At 37.0% G+C, this 21,379-nt stretch overlaps 1 long non-coding RNA gene across 8 annotated transcripts in view; it reads left to right on the top strand.

Moving 5' to 3' along the window:
- LOC122807273 overlaps positions 1–20,617 on the top strand; it is a 122,521-nt gene extending 101,904 nt beyond the window's left edge. For 7 of the 8 annotated variants that reach the window (XR_006365618.1, XR_006365615.1, XR_006365614.1 and 4 more), the window contains one exon: positions 16,351–16,755. This is a non-coding gene — a long non-coding RNA (uncharacterized LOC122807273). Of the gene's footprint in view, positions 1–16,350; positions 16,756–20,493 lie in introns of those variants that run through there. The other variant, XR_006365616.1, reaches the window with a different exon arrangement.
- Positions 20,618–21,379: the final 762 nt, after the last annotated feature.

The following is a 21,379-nucleotide window of genomic DNA, read 5'->3' as shown; positions in this document are numbered from 1 at the left end:
CCACCTTTTGTTTAATCACAGTTTTTTCCGTCCAACTGTAGGGCAGCTTCCAGCATCTTAGAAATGTCTGACTGAGGCATTTAATATGCTGGGTTCTGCTTTAGTCTTGTATGAGGAGCTGGGGAATTACTTTGTTCTGTTTGGGTTCCAGCAAGAGCAGTTTTCCAGGTGGACTTTAGCAGTCCTACTTCCTTCTTGATTGCTCTCTACAGAAGTTATAGAGGTTGTGGATACCATCTGATGGGCTCTGGCTTCAATTGAGCCAACTAGGGCATGCCCCAGGTTTTCATCCATGGCAAAGGAAAGCATTGAGCCGTGGTTTTAGACTGTCTAAGCAGCCACTCCTTTGAGATTTGCTAAGATCCTCCTCATGAAGGGAAGGATCTCCAACAGGAGGATAGTGTTAGTCAAGCTTGTATGTTGCGTCAGTGTGCCCTTGGCCCAGAGTTGAAGGAGTTCATCTTTGGGTAATTCCTTTCCCGATGCCTCTTCTCCTGTCTTTTTTTTTTTCCCCCTGGGCTGTTGTGGGTGTGTGTTTTTTTTTTTTTTTTTTACTGAGAGTAGTGTGTACTTCTGGTGTGGACATTTCATCTGGTCTGTAGGAGTTGAGAGGAATGATGGGGCCCACTGCCATGATGAGCAATATAATCTTCTAAGGGGGCTTCTCGTTTAGTGTATTTTGGAATGGTTCACTTCTTACCAGTCTCCTGGCACCTTGTGGGTGTTTTTATTGCTGGCCCTTTGATTTGAGGAGGGGATCATTCAGGTTCTCTCCACCAGGCATCCAGATCTGCCTTTTGTATAGCCTATTTTCCTTCACAGTAGCCCAGTTCTTAGTCTAGTCATGGTCGCTGTGGCCCTTTGGGCCAGTAACAGTGCCTTCTTAGACAGCTTTCCCTTGTGAGATCACATTATCAGACCTCCTGGTTAGTTGTTCCCACATTCCCACAGTACTCTTTTGTTGTAGATAGTCTGGGGTGCTTTTCCTGTATGCTGTATCCCTCATGTGTAATGCCTGTGATCCAATCATACCAAAGGGCCTGTTGCGGAATGCAACACATAGTAGTGTTGTATCTCTTGATCCTCAGTTCTCTCCTTGGTGGGTCTGAAGTCTTCTGCTTTTCCCTTGAGTAGCCTTTCCAAAGTCCTTTGCTGTTGGGTTTGAGTTTCTTTAGTTTATACCTATGTGTTACTTGTTAGCCTTAGGGATGCTAAATCTTGTCATTATTGACTTGTTGGTGAAATTTGATTGCAGCAGGAAATGAACTAGTAGGTGTGAAGAGTGGGCATACATGGTGTCATGGCATGCGTCAGTGGTGCATGTCAATCCCCTGAGTATGATATGTGAACTTTGGAAAACCATGTAGAATGGTAAGTGATGGAGTATAAACACAGCAGTAGGACTTATCATGGAAGGTCTTCATAGATCAACCAGTGTGGTTATAAAAATGTATCTTCAAATTTTGACCATGTAGTTTGATTTTTGAAATTTAACTTTAAATTTGCAGTTATGCTGCATATTGCAGAGGTCAACTTCTCCAGTTTAATGTTCAAGATGTACATTGTGATTCCTCCCTCCTGTAAATGCTCTGCAAAGCTTCCTGTGGCAGTCTTGTGAAATTTTAATTCCTGCCTAGGTTGCTTGCATTCCCTTCAAGTTGAACAGCATGGTGGATCACAGGAAAGATCTGTACCACATGCTTCAAGGGTCTAGGGTTCAGTCCTACTTTCTGGTAATGGTATGTATGAAATTTGCTTGCACTCAATATGTCTGTGTTGGTTTTCTGTATGTACTTCCCCTACCATATCCCGTCTGCAGGGCAGACCATTAATGCTGATGATATTGCAGCCCCACTAACAATGTTGGTACCTACCACCTGGCGAAGTACCCAGGACACACTTTAAGCATTTCTTCATTTTCATTTACAAACCTGCTATAAATGTACTCCCGTGGAATATCTGGTGAGAACCTTCACTCCCATTCCAAACATTCAGCACACATAACTCCTTATATAAACTCTGATAAACTGTAGTACTCTCCTTTTGGTTACTTAATGAAATATTTTCTTTGTCTGTGTTTAGCTGTTTGGATACTTTCATGTGTTTGTAGATTGCATTTCCACCTTTCATAGTGGGAGTCATTGCTCTGCTGTAAGCTCTTTGAAACCATGAAGAAACATGGGTGAGTATAGGCCCATGAGTGCTCCTTGACGCACACTGCCTATCAGCAACTTCTTAATTGATGATATTCACCTGCTTCTGTCTTCTTGTAAGATCTGGCTTTTTTTTTCTATTAGAGTACGGATTTAACTTATTTTTTCATTTGTTAACCGTGTTAGAACAGTCATCCACACAGACCATTTTCAGCTTGGCCCAGGAGAATACAGCAGTGTAACTAATACAGAGACATGAAGTAAAATTATAAAGCTGAGTCGTTGACTGTCATATTGGAACTGAAGATTTATAAACTACAAAACACATCTTTTAATGCTGTCAAACGTCTGAATATCAGTCATATACACACTTGTGCAGTAGAGAAATTTACACTGCATAATTTGACATAAAGGAAAAAGTAGGAAAGGTGTGGGTTATGATGGAGAAAAGTGTAACAGGGAGAAAGAGGCAGCTGCTGAAATGTAGTTTTTCTGTGTGATATCACTTTCTGCACTGGGCATTGAATCTGCTGCCCTTACCTGACTGCATTGGGTTACATTAAAGCGGCTTGTTTGTACTAAATGGGGGTATCAGCCTTTTATGTTGCTTTTTGTTATGGCATTTCCAACTAAAATATAGCATCTGATGCACACTGCTATGTATTTGTATTTTACAAAAGTTTCTTTTTCCCAACATTGTAGCTTTTCTTGGATACAGAACAGAAATTATTCCTTTCCCAAGATAAAATCGAATTAGTGAAGGCATTGTGATTTGTGCAGAGCTAACACCTGGTTATGACGGGGTATTTGGGCACTGTGGTATTTTATTGTATTGATGTTAGGTTTGCTTCTGTGGGGTATAACAAAATAGCAGGCTGTTTAAGCAACTAGTCAAATTACCATTCTCTGCTCATGTAAGCAACCTGAGGTAGAGATGCTTCATATTTGACACAATTGTACTGAGTAAGCTGAGGTAGTGGTGACCCATAGTAGGCACCTTTTTATTTGTTTAACCTTGACTTGCAAAGTGCAGGAATTGGCAGGGTTGCTCCACTCATTATTTTAAGCTGTGAAAGTGAATAGGTTTTGAAGTGGTGCTGTAATAAAGTACTCTTGCCCTTTTCTTGCCAAAGAGGGTTTTACAGCGTATTTAAACCATCCGCTTTTAAAACGTGACTTGGGTATTCAGTTATTATTTGGTGAAAAACGCCAGGCTGACACCAATATGAAAACCAACTCCGCTTTTATTTACTAAAAGGCACAAAACCAACACGTTTTTTGTCCTGCTAAATAGCAGGACTTCTTCAGAAATTCAGCGTTCCATTATGTTCAGACCTTTTATGAACTTTCAAACCTATTGGCACCAAAATCCATGATACAGTTTCTAAACGTTTAAAACTATATTACTTATATAAACTTATTCTGGCACCTATCAACTTTGACTTTAAAAGTCATCATTAGAAACAGTTATAAATATAAAAAGTTACAAATCGATTGAAAACCATATATTATAATTAAATTAAAATGTTTGTTTTATATTATGTATAACTATTAAATAAATGGGAAATGCCATGCTTTTGTCATGATAGCTTCAATTTGTGCAACTGTATGTGTATAATTTTAATGTATGTCAATATATTAACCATTCTATCAAATTAAATAAAATATATGAATATAAATATCATAAAATTAATTCATTATCATTCCACGCTCAATATATCAAAATTAACCACAATTATTGTTGTGTATTTTTATTATTATGTTCAATAATAAATACCACTAAACGTTAATCTATAAATAATAAATGCATTAAAAATGTCAAATATATAAAAATTACTAAACCCTTTTTATGTGAACTTCTACATATATGTGAGCTATACAAACTTGAAAAGTGTATGTATATATGTAAATATGAAAGAAATTCTAAACCTACCACCCTAGAAAACAAAAATGGGAAGAAACTGAGGGCAATGCTGCTCAATGCCAGAAGTCTAAATCTCAAAATGCACGCACTCGAGGCCCTTCTCAGTATGGAGAACATCGATGTCTGTGCTGTAACTGAAACCTGGTTCAAGGCTCCTGAGAGCACCCCGGCACTATTAGGTTTTACCTCATATTATGTTCCGCCCCAAAACCCGGACCACACCACAAAAGGAGGGTGTATCCATATTCATAAAGGATACCCACACCTCCAGGTTGGTGGCAACAGGAAACCATCCAGGTGCAACTAACCATAGGCAAAACTGCTCTACAAATTGTAGCATGCTACAGGCCACCCTCTCAAACTCAGGAACCCCACACAGCCTTCCTGAAGACACTGGAGGGTATAAATGTATCTCCAAACACCATCATATTGGGTGACTTCAACTACCCGAATATAGACTGGGAACATTACTCAAGCCCTAACTTTCTAGCCCAACGGTTCCTGGAGTTCATAAATTCAAATGCCATGGAACAGCTAGTCACTGTTCCCACGAGAGGAGAAAATATACTAGATCTCATTGTCACAAACATGGGGACAAAATGCTCCACACCGAAGTATATCCCTCATTGGTGAGATCTGATCATAAACTAATCTCACTGGAAATCCACATCCCGCCCCACCCCAAACAAAAAGACCATAGTGAAGAACTTCTCTAAAGCAAACTTCACACTACTCAAGACTGGTGTGGTATCCTTCAAGGCCCCTGAGCCAGAGGAAACCACAACCCAAGCTGCGGAAGCCCTTACAAATGCCTTCTATGAACACCTCCAGGACTGCATGGATCAGGCAATCCCAAATAAAACCAAGACTCTTTCCACAAAGGGCAAACGTCCAGTCTGGTGGACCCCAGCCATTAACAAACTTTACAATAAGAGGAGAAAGCTATTACATGATAGAACAAAATCCATAAAAGGGAAGTCACCCCTGATCATTATTAGTAAAAAATTACGAGCACTCATAAAATCAACTAAGGCCAATTTTGAGAGAAAAATTGCCATGGATTCAAAGGACAATCATAAGGCCTTTTTCAGCTATGTTAGGAACCTGGGTGGAAACTCCCAGATATGCTCAGAATTAGTCCAAAATGATACAAAAATCACTGAACCCACAGACATTGCCAACATACTGGCAGACAGGTTCAGTGCAAACTTCACCCCAACTTCACCCCCCTCTCCCCCCCTAAAGGAGAGATAACTATCCCAGCCGAGTGTAACCTCCCGGACATCTCAAATGCGCAGGTGAAAGCTGCTCTCTCTAAAGCTAAAAACACAGCATCAATGGGACCGTATGGTGTCCCCGGCTGTGTGCTACACGAGCTAAATGAGGAATTAACCCCGCACATAAGGCAGCTGTTTAATCTCAGCCTTACCACAGGATACGTGCCCAAGGAGTGGCGTACGGCAACTGTGGTCCCACTCCACAAAGGCGGCCTCCCACGGACCCTGGTAATTACGCCCCATAAGCTTAACAAGTCTAGTCTGCAAAGCTATGGAGAGGATCATAATGGAGCTCATAAACAAAGATATAGGGGACTTGCAGACATTGGACCCGACCCAGTTTGGCTTCGTCAAGGGAAGATCATGCCTTTTGAACTTGGTCGACTTCTTGAAACAGTCACCAAGGCCATTGATGAGGGAAAGGCAGTCCATACAGCCTACCTTGACCTTGCAAGCTTTCGACACAATACCCCACTCGGGTATTGTAGAAAACTTACCAGCTTAAATGTAAACCCATATGTCACAAGATGGGTTGCAAACTGGCTTAAGGACAGAACCCACAGGGTTAGAGTTGCTGGCGCTGTGTCAGACTCCAAGCCGGTCACAAGTGGTGTCCCACAGGGCTCGGTCCTTGGCCCCTATTGTTTGGCATCTACTTCTCAGAAGTACAGGCCAGCATGGGAGGACTTTGGCTGACAAAGTTTGCAGACGACTGCAAACTGGGCCATAGTGGAAAGTGCATCGGACACGGATATCCTTCAGAAGGGACTCACGGAAACAGATAGCTGGTGCCAGAGCCATGGCCTGAAGTTAAACGCCAAAAAATGTATAGTCATACCCTTCGGGAAAAACAAGGTAACCCCAAGCTACCATATAGGTGGCAATCCACTAAGCACAGAAGAGGTTATCAGGGACCTGGGGACCCAGGTTGACAGTGGCCTTTCTTTTGACACTCACATTGCTAAAGTGGTTAGAAAGACCTTCTACATTGCCAACCTGATCATGAAGGGATTCACATCCAGATCTAGTGAGGTCATTGTTCCTGTACTCTTCACTTATCAGACCAATGATCGAGTACAATGCCCCATTCGGGATGTATCTCACCCGACATCTGCAGCAATTGGAGAGGCCCCAAAAGTTCCTCACCAAAAGGATAAAGGGACTCCAAAATCTGTCATATGCTGCCAGATTGAAGAAACTCCAGCTCTTTTCAGTCGCATACCGTCTGCTCAGAGGTGACATGTGCCTGACATACAAGGCCATGTCCAACCCGGAATTAATGGACATGCTCCACCTCAAAAATCCAAATCCACCAAAACCACTAGAGCAAGCGACTTAAACCTTAGCACGGATATAAATAGGACGTGCTGGAGGGATAGATTTATCACTCGGAGACTCCCTATGCTGTGGAATAAAATCCCGGTCCATGTGAGGCAGAGCACCTCGCTGACTCTGTTCAAGAGAAATCTAGACCTGTGGATGGGAGATCGTAGGTTTACCCTGGGAATCATCTCTGTGTCACTGCTGGACAGAGGCACAACAAACTAATGGGCACAGTATTTTTTCATATAAGGGGTGGCGTAAGCCACAAAAATTTGGGCTAGGCTTATAAATGCCTTAGGGCAGATAGCCTAGTATAAACCTATGAGGCGATTACGTTCAGTGTAAAATTCAAAATCATAATATATTTTCATCTCTCTAAACTCTTTAATTTGAGTAAACACATTATCGAACATTTGTCATTAAGACCCGGATACATATAAGCATTCAGTCTTTGCCATAGCAATTCTATTTTTTCCAATAATAAACTCATTGGTATTCCTCTTGTATCCTGATTTACTTGTTGAATAACACTGAATCTGAACCTATGTTCAGGATTTAATACGACATGTCTAGCTAGGGCATTCTCTTTGTGCTGAGTAATGCTTCTCATATGTTCTGAAACTCTTGCTTTTAATTTACAGTCTGTTTTTCCCATGTAAAACGATGGACATGCTTGGCATTTAGCTATGTAAATCACTCCTTTAGTATTACAATTGAACTTTCCTTTAAGGTTGATTTTATATCCATTAACTTAAGTGTTGTTTCCCACATCCATTAAATAATAATAGGAGCAGTATCCACATTGCATCATGCCTGGATTTCTAACCCAACGGATTTCTCTGCCTCTGAAAAATTTGTTTGTAGCTATTGGCTTTCCTCCAAACTATTTTTGGTATAAAATTGAATGAGGAAGCTAAACTAACATAGTCTTTTAATAAAGACCATTTTTTTTAATTATTATATCCTTTAATTAGAGGGGAAATTAAATATACATGCCAAATCAAAGTTCTTATTTTCCACAACTGACAAACTTTTGCCATGATCTTGTGTGTCTCTTACTACAACTTTGTCTGCCAAAATAGGTGTATATAACCCACTAATTCTTTTTGATGTTACTTCAAAAATTAGATCTTCTACGAGCTCTATTGGATATGCTCTGTTTAAAAACATTTGTTTTAACATTGAGCATTCCTCTAGAAATTTTTCATCCGTTATCATTCTTGCTGCTCACACTAATTGTCCTTTCAACACCGAACGTTTTTGATATAATGGATGAGCACTTGAAAAATGCAAAAATTTATTTGAACATGTGGGCTTTCGATACACCCAAGCCTCATATTGTTTTCGTTGAAAAAAATTTATCAGTTGTATATCTAAATATGATATTGATGTAGTATTATAGGAATAACTAAAATTCAAAAATTCAGTAGATTGGTGACTAAACTATCGGCTATCTGCTCTGTACCTTCAATTATTAGGAATATACCGTCAATAAACCTCACATAGAACTTTACTACATCTTGGAACACAGTGTTAGGAAATATATATGTACTTTCCCAATATGACATCACCAAATGTGCATAACTTGAACCACATGGTGATCCCATAGCTACCCCCTTCTTTTGTATATAATATTGGTTCTCGAAGAGGATAAAATTGTAAGAAAGTACTATATCTAATAGCTCTTTTATTAAGGAAATTTCAGATTCCAAAGCATGTTTTTGACTCCTCCTACTAGTGACCCATTCTATCCCTTCATTATGTGTGATACTGGTATATAATTCCTTAACATCGATAGTTAAAAAAAATTATATTCTTCTTTATATGTAAAATTGTTGTCTTTCCAGAAACGTCCAAGCATCTTTTTTATAATCCATTCTTCTTTTATTACATATGTTTTAAGAATGGAATCAATAAATTTAACACATGCATATGTAGAGGAGAATAAATTTAACACATGCATATGTAGAGGAATTTCTCCCATCTACATTTGGTCTAAATGGAGGGTTCTGTAAATTCTTATGAATTTTGGGCAGTCCAAACATACAAAGTGCCCTTGGTGCCATCACCAACAAGCAATTATAAACATGCATATCAATTCTTCCTTCAATGAACAAATTTGTTCAATAAACTTTTTATAAATTGGTTAGCCTTATTATACTCATTGAGAGATGCCATTTGATAAACATCTGTTGTCACGATGTCTCTTATGTGTTGTACATAATCTGGTACGTCCATAAAGACTAAACCGCCACCTTTATCTGGATTCATGATTCTAACATTAGCCTTTTAATAAACATTCCAAGCTTTCCCTCTCCTCTATATTTAAATTATCAATAAAATTGGAAGTATTCCTACTCAATTCCCTTAAATTCAATTTGCATATTTTTTTCAAAAATACCGAGCAAATTGTGTAAGGGTGGGTTGAAACAACTTGCAACTCTAAAATTATGAAAATTATTAGTTGCATCTCGTTGTTCTAACAAATATATTTTAAATTTCCTCACAAAGAGCTTTAAATCGCATATAGTATCTGCCAAATTCATCCTACATGCTGGAACAAAAGTTAGACCTTTGGAAAGAATGTCCACTAAATTCCGTGTAACCTGAAAAGAAGAAAAATTATAAACCGTAAAATCATTTTTCTTATTTTTAATCTAAACAGGTCCACAAATATCAGCATTCTTATTGGTCATCTCCTGTTCTCGTTCCTCTTCCTGTTCCATTGCTATTTGCGTGTATTCCTCGGAAAACCCTGATTGGTATTCGTATTGGATGCTCCATTATTATTTTCTATTGGTCTATTATTGTTCTGTCCCTTCAACCGTTCACTTCTTCTCACTTGGTTGTCTTCCATCACCATAACATCTTGTTGTTGTTGTGCAGGTGCTTGTATTGTTGACTAATTATTAATATTAGTGTTGAAACCTCTTGAATTATCTTCATTTCTATCCTTTGTACGATCATCCGAAAAGCTTGATTATTTATTAGGCCAAATTTGACCAGGTGGTACCCTTCTCATATTGTACTCTGTCTCTTTCCAGCTTTATGTTTTTTGTCTTTCTTATTTTTTCTATATGCTGTTCGATACTTTGAAAGCACCTAGTATATTCATATTTATACCTTAAAACGTCACTATGCTGTTTAATCTGTGTCCAATTTTTCTATTTTTTCTTCTATGTCTTTAATTGTAAAGGTATAATGTTTAATCATAGTCTGCATTAGCAGAAATTCTTGCTGATTATACAATTGAATGAGTTCTTTGTGAAATACGGACCCCGATACTAAACCTGTAGGGTAGCGCCAACATCTAAGCCCTTTCGGGACAATTTCAGCTCTTAGGCACTCCTGGAAATATTCAATTTCTAAGTTTTAGTTTTTTATGTTCGAGCATATTTGCATCTAAGTCATTTAATAAATCCAATAATGCAGTATTATTTTCACCTAAAATGTCCGAATCATTCATACCTTGGTTTGTTCTAAACAGACCTATTGGAGAAGTAAGCCAGTCTTTTAAGTTAAAATCCAACAAAAAGGGAAACAGTCCACAACTACGTACAAAACCAAAAAACAATTTCCCTGTAGATGGAATCAGGATGCTGTAGTCAATGTAAAAGTGTAAAATATATTTCGTCTTTATTAAACTTTAAGTGCTTTCATCTAACCAGATCTAGACTTCTTCAGAACAAATGACTGCCCTTAGGCTTACAATATATATAAGGTGTTATAATCACCTAATTGAATAATTAATCCATTTAAAAACATTTTAAAGTGCCAGTGCTGAAAAACATCCCATTTTTTATTACCTTTTAAAAAAACATCTGAATCAAATTAAAACCACATAGTGTATTGACCATTAAAAACCATTTGCACATATTTATAATATTTATGTGTAAAAGTGCAAATATATATATGTGTATATTTCCAATAAAAATAACATTAGTTTCTATAAATGTATACCTATTTTACTTAGATGGAACTTGTGTATAAATTCATGGTTTTAATTACAAAATATCAAACTCTGGGACTGATTGATCAGTATACCAGTCACTAACATCCTGTGCATTTGTGTACCCATTTCAACAGTCTAAACATTATTAGCCAAAATTGGCTTCACAGAAATATGATCATTTAGTCCTGGTGGGGTAGATGCATTCAATTTTATTTGCCATCTAGTCTCTAACTCCCCCAGTTTTCTCCTTACATTCCCTCCTCTGGGGTTCACTGAGACTGTATCTAATATGGCAAAATGAAACAATTTGCAACTAATACTTTCTTGCATATGCCTCCACAGGGCATTTTTAACATCTTTCTTCTTAATGCAATAGTAATGGTCATATATCCTTTGCCTTAGACTCCTATCTGTCTTTCCTACATAGTAACAATGACAATTGGCACACATAGCTAGGTAGACTAAATGGGTAGTCCTACAGTTCCCTTTCTTAAAACATATCTCTGTCTTGGTGACATTTTCTAATTTTATGCTATTTTCCAAGCATATGTACTTGCACTGATTACATGTGCCACATTTGGTTGTACCCGTCTTAGCTCTTTCATTGTTGGTTGTTTGTTTTTTCCTTTCTAGTTCCCATTTTAAATTATTCCCATTTCTAGATACAAATCGGGGAGTATCTCCAACTATTTCTATTATTTTCCTATCCATCTTTAGTATGTTCCAGTTGTCACTAATAATTATTTTAATATTTGTAGTCCAAGGGGTATGCTGCAATATACAGGCTCTAGTATAATCAACATCTGTCTCTCTGTTGCCAGCTTTTGAACAATGTGTTTTTATCAAAGGGCCTTTTCCTAATAGGGGTACATATTTATTGGCCCATTCATTTAACACATAACTGGTCACATCCTTCACTAGCCACTTGGGATATCCTCTTTGAATAAACATGTCTCCTATAATATTCAGTTCACTAACAAAATCATCATAATCAGATGTCATCCTTGCAGCCCTAATACATTGCCCCTTGATTATACTCCTTTTCTGTTTAGTGGGATGGGAACTACTGTATTCTAAATAGCCATTACTAAACGTCTCTTTCCTATATATTTTACTTTTTATTTTCCCCTGATCCACAGTAATGAGAGTGTCTAAGTAGGCTATTTTGAACAATTCCACATTGTGTGTGAATTTCAATTCATTGCTCTTTGAATTCAGGTCCCTCATCAATAATTCCAATTCTTTTCTATTCCCCTTCCATATAAAAAAAATGTCATCCAAAAAACGGTAGTAACATGAAACTAACTGGTACCTACTATTACTGAAAATATATTCTTCTTCCCAATCACTTAAATATATATTGGAAAAAATGGGGGCGCACGCTGCCCCCATTGCTACTCCTTTTACTTGAATATAATATTCTCCTTCAAACATTATATAGTTATATTTCAGTACAAGTTCCATGAATTCTACTGTAAGCTGTATTTTGTCCCTTGGGAACATACCTGATCTTTCCATAGACCTTTCCAACCTAAGCAATCCATCCTCTTGTGGAATGCTTGAAAATAGATCTACCACATCTATGGTCACTAGGAGAGCCCCAGGTGTTAACATATCTTGCTTTAATCTCCCTAAAAAGTCCCAAGAGTCTTTGATTACGTGTTTGTAGGACTTGTATAGTGGTTTAAGCCACCCATCCACTACCTTACCCAAATTATATGTTTTGGCTTTATTACCTGAAATTATAGGTCTGAAAGGGGGATCAGTTAAATTCTTATGGATCTTGGGAATACCCACCATAGTACTAATAATAGTATAGTACTAATAGCATAGTACTAATTGTCGTGGCAAATTTCTCTTGAGCTAATCCTGACATAAATTGCCCATGCTCTCTATTCCGTTCATTCATTTGCTGTAAAACTTTATTTGAAACGGTACCCGTTTGCATTTGTACTACTCGGACTTGTTCCATTGTCACTCGCTCCGTCATATGCCCGAGCTGTGTTTCATCGTTGTTAACCCTTCAGTCCCGTGATACTGTATGTCCAAATGCTGGTGTCTTATCTCCATTTGTATCGGTGATAACAATCCGATGTTGCTGGTCTTGTTGTAAAGCTGCTACATTATCCAATCTTAAACTCATGGTCTCAACTTTCTGGGACAAAAGTTGAATTAGCATTGTGAGTTTTTCCATCGCATCTCCTTCATTAGCTGTATCCATTAATTCATCCCTTAATATGCGAGGAGTCGCTTCAAAAGACTTGTCTGCCATGGTGTAAAATGACTACTAACAGATTGCAAAATGAAAAACACTGGTGAAAAACGCCAGGCTGACACCAATATGAAAACCAACTCCGCTTTTATTTACTAAAACGCACAAAATCAACAGGTTTTTCGTCCTGCTAAATAGCAGGAAGTTCAATTGTAATACTAAAGGAGGGGTTTAGATAGCTAAATGCCAAGCATGTCCATCGTTTTACGTGGGAAAAACGGATAGTAAATTAAGAGAGAGTTTCAGAACATATGAGAAGCATTAGTCAGCACAAAGAGGAGAATGCCCTAGCTAGACATGTCGTATTAAATACTGAACATAGGTTCAGATTCAAAGTTATTCAACAAGTAAATCATGATATAAGAGGAGGACCAATGAGTTTATTATTGGAAAAAATAGAATTGTTATGGCAAATAAGACTGAATGCTTATATGTATCCGGGTCTTAATGACAAATGTTCGATAATGTGTTTACTCAAATTAAAGAGTTTAGAGAGATGAAAATATATTATGATTTTGAATTTTACACTGAACGTAATTGCCTCATGCTTTCATATTTACATATATACATACACTTTTCAAGTTTGTATAGCTCACATATATGTATAAGTTCACATAAAAAGGGTTTAGTAATTTTTATATATTTATTGACATTTTTAATGTATTATTTATGGATTAACGTTAATAGTGGTATTTATTATTGAACATAAAAAATACACATCAATAATTTTGGTTAATTTTGATATATTGAGCGTGGAATGATAATGAATTAATGAAATAATTTTATGATATTTATATTCATATATATTTTATTTAATTTGATAGAATGGTTAATATATTGACATATATACATTAAAATTATACACAAATACAATTGTACAAATTGAAGCTGTTATGACAAAAGCATGGCATTTCCGATTTACTTAATAGTTACACATAATATAAAACAAACATATTTTAATTTTAGTTATAATATATGGTTTTCAATGGATTATAAATATAAAAAGTTACAAATTGTTTCTAATGATGATTTTTAAAGTCAAAGTTGATAGGTGCCAGAATAAATTTATATAAGTAATATAGCTTTAAACTTTTAGAAACTGTATCGTGGATTTTGGCGCCAATAGGTTTGAAAGTTCATAAAAGGTCTGAACATAATGGAACGCTGAATTTCTGAAGAAGTCCTGCTATTTAGCAGGATGAAAAACGTGTTGATTTTTTTGCGTTTTAGTATATAAAAGTGGAGTTGGTTTTCATATTGGTGTCAGCCTGGCGTTTTTCACCAATTTGTTTTTCGTTTTGCAATCTGTTAGTATTCAGTTATTATTTGCTCATTTGTTTGAGTAACTTATGTGGTGTGTTCCAGTAAGGAAGATGAGCCTTCTTTGTGTAAGAAACTATAGGACTTCATAAAAGAAGGCATGCTGAGATTGCTTAGTAAATGTCTGAGAGACTTTAATATCCAGACTGGGTTCAGTAGTCTTGTTACTATAGTTCCCTTTTCTTAGCTTTAGGTGGTCCTCTACCATCTCTGTAATTCATTTAATGGCATTTGCTAGGCTCTGTCTTAAGCTTATTTATGTATTTATTTTTTTGCCTTACTTAAGGTAAATGTGTTTTGAGTATTTCTGAGGTACAGGCTGCACATTTCTCATTTCAGTACTTGTTTTTTCCCGTCGTTTACATATAAAGGTGAGTATTTTGGGCATTAGCTCAGCAAAACAACAAATGATTGTTTACGTATGTTGAACCTTGCAGTGGTCTTCAGTGTCACTTTTTATTCACTTCTGTTACTCATTTATCAAACTTGTTGGTATTTGTCTTCACAATGCTACAAGTTCAGAATTTGAAATACCAGTGTTGACCCCCCCCTGTAATCTTTTGTCATATTCAGATGACAAGAAGTGTGACTGCAACTACTGAGCTTCTCTTGCTTTTGTGTTTTTTTTTTTCTTTTTATGGCTGCAAGGTTTTCCTCAAAATGCCAGAACATTGTGCCTTCCACAGACTGTGTTTGAATTATCACATTTATTTTTATTGATAGAAACTTGTTTCTCTTAGTGTTATGTTTAATGCAAAGTTGTGCAACAAAAAGAGGGGGGAAAAAGCAATACTGACATCAATATGCTGGAGGTGTCCTCAGTGCGAGTCTTTTTTTAATGTGAGCATTTAGTTTAGTGATTCTATTAAAGCAGAAACATCTTATCTGCATGTAAGAAAAATTATTTGTAAAGATGAAGTCTGCAGTGCCATATCACTGTTCTCCAGTTGAGGTGATGTTGCTTTATCAGCTCCTCACTGAAGCATTGTCACTGTTAAAGTGACACCCGACCCCATGTGCAAAAATGTGAAAAGGGTTGAGGATGGATGGTACTACAGTACTGGCTGTGGGCACTCGTGTTGCATCTCAAATTTTAAAAGAAATGAAGTATGGTAAAAATAATTCTACTTGCTGAATGCTATTTATTTATTTATTTGACATTTGTTAACCAGGTTAGTCTGACTGGGCAAGAAGCCTCTTTTCAGCAGAGATCTGAGGAGAAAAGCTCCAGATATATACAAGTATATAATCTTTACACAGGTACAAGTATAAAGAGTAGATGATACTTCTACAAGTACAAATTCAGATACAGAAGCTTGATGAAAAAATTGAGATTAAAAGGCAAATCAAGACCTTTTAATAGATTTAACAGCAACATGCTCATAGAAAAGACTATATTAGCAAAAAATCAACCAGATTAAGTAGTGCAAAGTCAATTCCTTATATATATTAAATTGAAAGAAAATAGGTCAAGTACAGCCTTAGACAATTTGGGGTGGTTAGTATAACAGAAATGGAGGAGAAAGGAAGGTGGGGAGGAATAGGTCTGTTAGGAGTAGGAAAGAGGCAGGTCCACGTGTTTAGCATCCTTTAGTGTTTTTTTTTTTTACAATGAGATTGTTATTGATGGATCTAAGGTCTGTGGGAAGTTTATTCCAGGTGCAGGCAACAGAATGACTATATAGAAGTTTACCAGTTTGCTTTGTGGGCTTCTAGACTTAGATGAGATGTTAGTCTGCACTGCGAAGACACATTTTTCATTACTGTTGTAATGAAAAATTGTCATTAAGCCCTTTGGGAAAATCCTAATATTTTGACACTGAATAATTTTGCTTTAGGAAGTTTTTATTGTTTACCATGGCCTGTTCTTAGAGGGGAAGGTAGTGTTTTGCTTTGTGAAAACTGTTTTCAACTTTTATTATGATTTCCTTTGAGCATGTCTGCCATTAAATAGTTTTGAAGGTCTATAAAACATTGTACAAAGAGAATGACTGCATAACATTTCTAAATTTAAACTCTAATTTTATGTTAGAAGTGTCAAATTGCAGTGGTATACTTTAGATTAACTTAAGACTACCCAGATTCCAACATTTTTTTTTTCATATTTCTTGTTTTCATTTTTCTTAAAGACTCCAGTTGATACTGTCAAGCTATGATCGACGATTTGAAAACAAGATGCTGCCAACTTTTACTTGTGAACATAAGAAAATGGATCCTGGAACTGAATAAGTTATCATTAGCCCAAGGAGGACTGCTAAAAGTGCCATTGAACACTTGCTCATTTTTTGAAGATCTTTGAACAAAAAGTGATTTGCAACTTCTCTCATACTAACAGGGGAGAGTTGACCCATTGCTTGGGGAGCCGTGCCTTTTTACAAGTGGCCTCTACATTTCAGAAAGTTCAATTTTTTTTCCCAAATAATATTTTTGACAATTCATTAAATCAAGACTGAGAATTTTTAATAGTTCTGTGAAAATTCAGAAACAAATGGATTTGAAATTTTCTCTGTTAAAAAATAAAACATTTAAATTGCTTCTGTGGTCCTTTTTTATGGGCGTTTTAAAAACCTGAATGTTTTTAATGGTTTGGAGTGGTACTTAAAATTAGTTTGAAATAGTAGATTTAGCAGGTTCATCTAAAACGTTATGGTTGACATTGGTATGATCAGTTTGAAGTGTCAGATGCCATCATGATATGCTAACATTACCATAGTTTGTGTGGGTGGTGGTAACAAATTTTTGTTGGATTCCCTTTGTTTAGAAAGTGAGTTTACTAGTGTTGTGCAGAGGCAGGACTCTGGAAAACTTCATTCAGTTATGAAATGCTCTTGATATGCTAGAGGTGCATCTTTACAAAGTAAATTTAATGTTATATATTTATAGACTGTGAAGGTTCATTTTTGAGGGAGAGGTACTGCAGTTGTTGCTGAGAACAATTAAAGTTTTTTGGTATTTTGAGATTGTACATTTCCAGAAGCACAGTTCGAAATTAGGTTGAGGTTACGGAAATGCTTCAGATTTGGTCTTTTGGCAAGATTCAGTACTAAGGTTGTCACACTTGTGCTTAAAAAAAATGGTAATGTAAAAGGTGTTTCTTGAGATACTGGTTTTAACTGTATAAAAACCTTGATGTGTTTTAAAAGCATTTTAAATTTACTGTTGTTGGCGGCGTTAGGTTCACTGGTGATCAATGACAACTCCCACAGCTGAAGTCCATGGCTCACCCTTAACTTAGAGTGACTTTTATGGAGTTTTATTTTATTGAATAATTGACATTTGTTTATTGGGAAGGTCCAACTGGTCTAGGGTACCCATTTTTCAGTGGAAGCAGTGGGAGAAAATTCTCCAAATAAGTTTACGTTCGCTTGTGCTCATGTGGATTTTCAGTCTGGTCTCTGATTGCCTCTAACATTTCAGAGATCTGCCTATAAGTTGATACTGAAACGGGCTTGGGTTTGTGTGCTCCCTGACATGGAGATCCCTGTCAGGGTCTGATTTTGCCTTGTTCTCACTGCTTGTTATGATAATTTCTGCATCCTTCCATTGAGTTTGGTAAAGCGGATATAAAAGATAAATTGAACTACATTAGTATTTCAGTTTTGATCTCTTGAATCAGCATATGCCATTTGCTGGAAAATTGCAGGACTTTTTTTTTTTTTTTTTTTTTTTAAATCTTACCAGTTTAATGAAAGCAGATCTTGTCACATTATGCTTGCATTCAGTCATTGTGCTGACTCCTCTGTTTCCATTTGCACATTACTTTTCAGATGCCATTCATCAATATCAATGTACATTTGCCCTAGTGATTGCAACTTTGTTCCTGAAACTGTGGTTAGTTTGTTGTCCATTCTAATGTTTGTCACTGTCCCCATCCACATTGACCCATTCTTTTGTTTGGGTTTGGCTTCACCCTTTGCAAAGCTGAATTTAGTGTGCTTAACGCACAAAAATTCATGTATGTATTTGGACACTCCATATCAACCATCACTTTATTACCCATGCGATCCTTCTTGGGCTCATGCTGGGATCTCTTTGTTTTCATAGAGCTGTAGACTAGTAAATATAAAAAGTAAATGCCATGTTAAACAAAGGCTTATAATGAGTTTTCGCAAACTGACTGTATTACTACAACAATCCACAGTGCTCAGATCTTTCCTCATACTTCTCTGTTCCTGCATCAGCCTTCCATCTGTTCTTGCCCTTTTTTTCCACCTGATGTAAAAGGTTACAAACACATTTCCAGTTTGGTAAAGGGTGATGGCTTTACATCACCCAGGGAAATGGGTTCCACTGCCTGTAAAAGTAACAAATTAACTGCCCTACATACCTTTGGGTAATGAAGTTTAAGTGATCTTTTTTTCCCTGACTGATGTACTTGCATTTAATTTTAGGCAGCAGCATGCATGTAGGCCAGTTTCAGTGCTCATGATGGTGCTGACTAAAGAGCATGTCCTGTGATCTGTTATTCCTGGGCGCAAGTTCACCTGTACAACTCCAGATGTTTCTCCTTGTGCTGAAAGTGCTGAGATCACCCCCGCTCCAAACATCACCAATTGGGAGACCTGGCATTGGTCACTTAACTTGCACCACTTCAGCTAGCTTTTTAGTCAAGGACCCACAATTTAAGACAACAACTCTTGTAGATGTCAGATTTCCACCCTGAATGCCATGGCTTCATTGTTTGTTTATTTTTTTGTATTTCAAATTCTCTCATTTGTTTCCATTGTTTCTGGATCACTTTGACTTTGCTTCATGAATATTTAAGACATTGTAATCATCCAAAGGAAGATCCAGTAGGTGTGTATATTCTTGCAATAAATTGGTCACTACAGCAGGGAGAGTTCACCCTGCCTTTTCAAGTGAAATGGGATGTTTTATCATCCACAAGGAGTTACCACCAATTCAGGCAGATGGTATTTTTGCCCCTTAACCTTGATACTATCAGAGCTGCTTGGGAATGTATAGGGTTAAGTAACCCAGAACTTATCAGTCTGCCATATGCTGACCAACCAAAGTATTTTGGGTTTGTCTAATCTTTGGTGGGCATTACTGTAAAAATAGATGGACCCCTAATTCCATAATCCACAATGTAGTGGACCCTTAGTTTCTAGAACAAGTAACATGTAATGGAGCTCCTTATTCTAAGTACATGGCATGCTGAGGCCCACTTCCTGCTTAGAAAGGAAGTACTTTCAGTTTTGCAACTGAAATAATTGTGTAGAAACAAAGACATCTAGTGAAAAAAGCCAAGACATCCTATTTTATTCTCAGAGAATTAAATGGTTGGTTGGCCTGTGTGGTCCCCCAAATGTAAAATAGAGTATCTCTTTAAATTTCCAATTTTTGTTTAAATGAAGGGGTGGGTCTATGGTGCATCACCTGAGTCCTGGGGTAAATGGAGTGAGTGTCAATCAAAGGCAGTTCTCAGAGCTGGGAAGGAGCTCTAGATGGCGGCTGTGCCTGAGAGAAATCATACTGAGCTCTTTGGTTTCTCCAACACTTTATACAACTTTCAGGAACTTTTCGACATTCTTAGGAGGCACCTATCTACTTCTCTGTTGTAGATATGTGTGAATTTTGATGCTATTTTGTTTAAAATGTTTTCCAAAAGGAGCGTCTTTTAAGGCCGGGTTCCAAGAAGAAACTGTTACGCTCAGGTCGTTGTTTTCCAGCGCAGAAGCCATGGCGCACCTCCATTTTGGTGTGCTTCGCTGATGTGGGTTTCCCGGACAGTAACCGTCATTTATTAGCAGGAATTAATAACAACTTTGTAATAAAATTAACCATTTCGATGTGGATTTAATGAGGGAAATGTTTTTGATAGGAAAAAAAAAAAAACGGTTCAGATGTTTTAAGTGCTTTGCGTACATACGATTGTCCTGGCCATTCCAAAGATCAGGTGTGTTTACTGGGTTTTTTTTCCCCTTAACATTTTATTTAGATCGCTCTGTTAAAATATAAATTTATTTTATGCATTGACGCAGTCGCATTTGTTCCCGTTTTCCCCCACTGTTCTTAAAGGAAACGTTAAGCTTTAGAAAGTTTTGTGTGCCTTCGGTAGGGTCCTGTAGTGGCCAGATGGTGTCATTCTTTTTATTTATTAAATATTCTGTTATTTTAATTATTTTAAACTACGTCGTTTATATCGTATGAAAACTGTGCTTCTAAATACATACAGCTGCTATGTTTGGAGCCTGTAGTGTTGGCCTTAGGTGGAATAGTATAGCAAGAATAAGACAGGAGACATTACCTTTTTTCAACTTTTTTGACAGTAGATCCGTGAGCTCATCACGTCAAAGTTAGACCGGTGAATGATCCAACCAAGTCTGGATTTGTCAAAGATGACGGAAAGTAAAGACGGCGATAAAGAAAAATATTCAGCATTGCCTAATACAGTAAGGTAGGCTTTTTAACTTTCTGTACACCTATTACCTGGGGATTACTTTGTTTACCTTGACAGCCATGGGTGCCCTCTTCTGTGAAGATAAGTATGAAAATATGTTGTGCACATTTAAACTAAAATGACCTTGATATTATTGCAGTGCCACACCCTGCTTTTCATTTTCCTTCTTGTTATTTCTGAAAATTGTATTACGATTTTAGGGCCCACTTACAGTAATGGAGATTGCAGTGTACCTTGAATAAGACTTTCATTGCAATATTCTATGAACTGAAGTGTTCATATATATATTTTTATGTAGAATGACCTTGTGAGTTTAGTCATTGCTGCATTGCACCATTTTGCATGCAAAGTATATATTCTGCGAATAACTTAGAAACGTTTTGTAAACTGAAGCTGACGGATTTAAATTGTGGTGATTTATTTTAAAATGAATGAAAACGTAGTCGTACTTGCTTGACAAAATAAAACATTGTTCGGTATGATCTGCAGTTTCGGTCCCGTCATATTTTTCCTGCCGCGAATGTATATTGAATGTTTTAACTTTGATTATTGTGAACTTGCCTGCACTGATGAATGCTGGGAGTATTTTGGGGGATTGTGGACTTAAGTAGTGGGTTGTGTTACTGTATAGTAATGTTTGACTATTCTGTTAAACAGCGACGTTCATATTGTGGGACTTTTTGCATAGTTAAGGGATGCATCATGCGTTATAATAGGAGTTTGTTGTGGGAAATGCATATTTGTTTACAAACCTT

This window comes from Protopterus annectens, chromosome 7.part0, assembly GCF_019279795.1.
Source record: "Protopterus annectens isolate FY-2018-M chromosome 7.part0, PAN1.0, whole genome shotgun sequence".
Classification (NCBI taxonomy): domain Eukaryota; kingdom Metazoa; phylum Chordata; order Ceratodontiformes; family Protopteridae; genus Protopterus; species Protopterus annectens.
The sequence above is the reverse complement of the archived record's forward strand: the minus strand, read 5'-3'. Positions and strand labels throughout refer to the sequence as shown.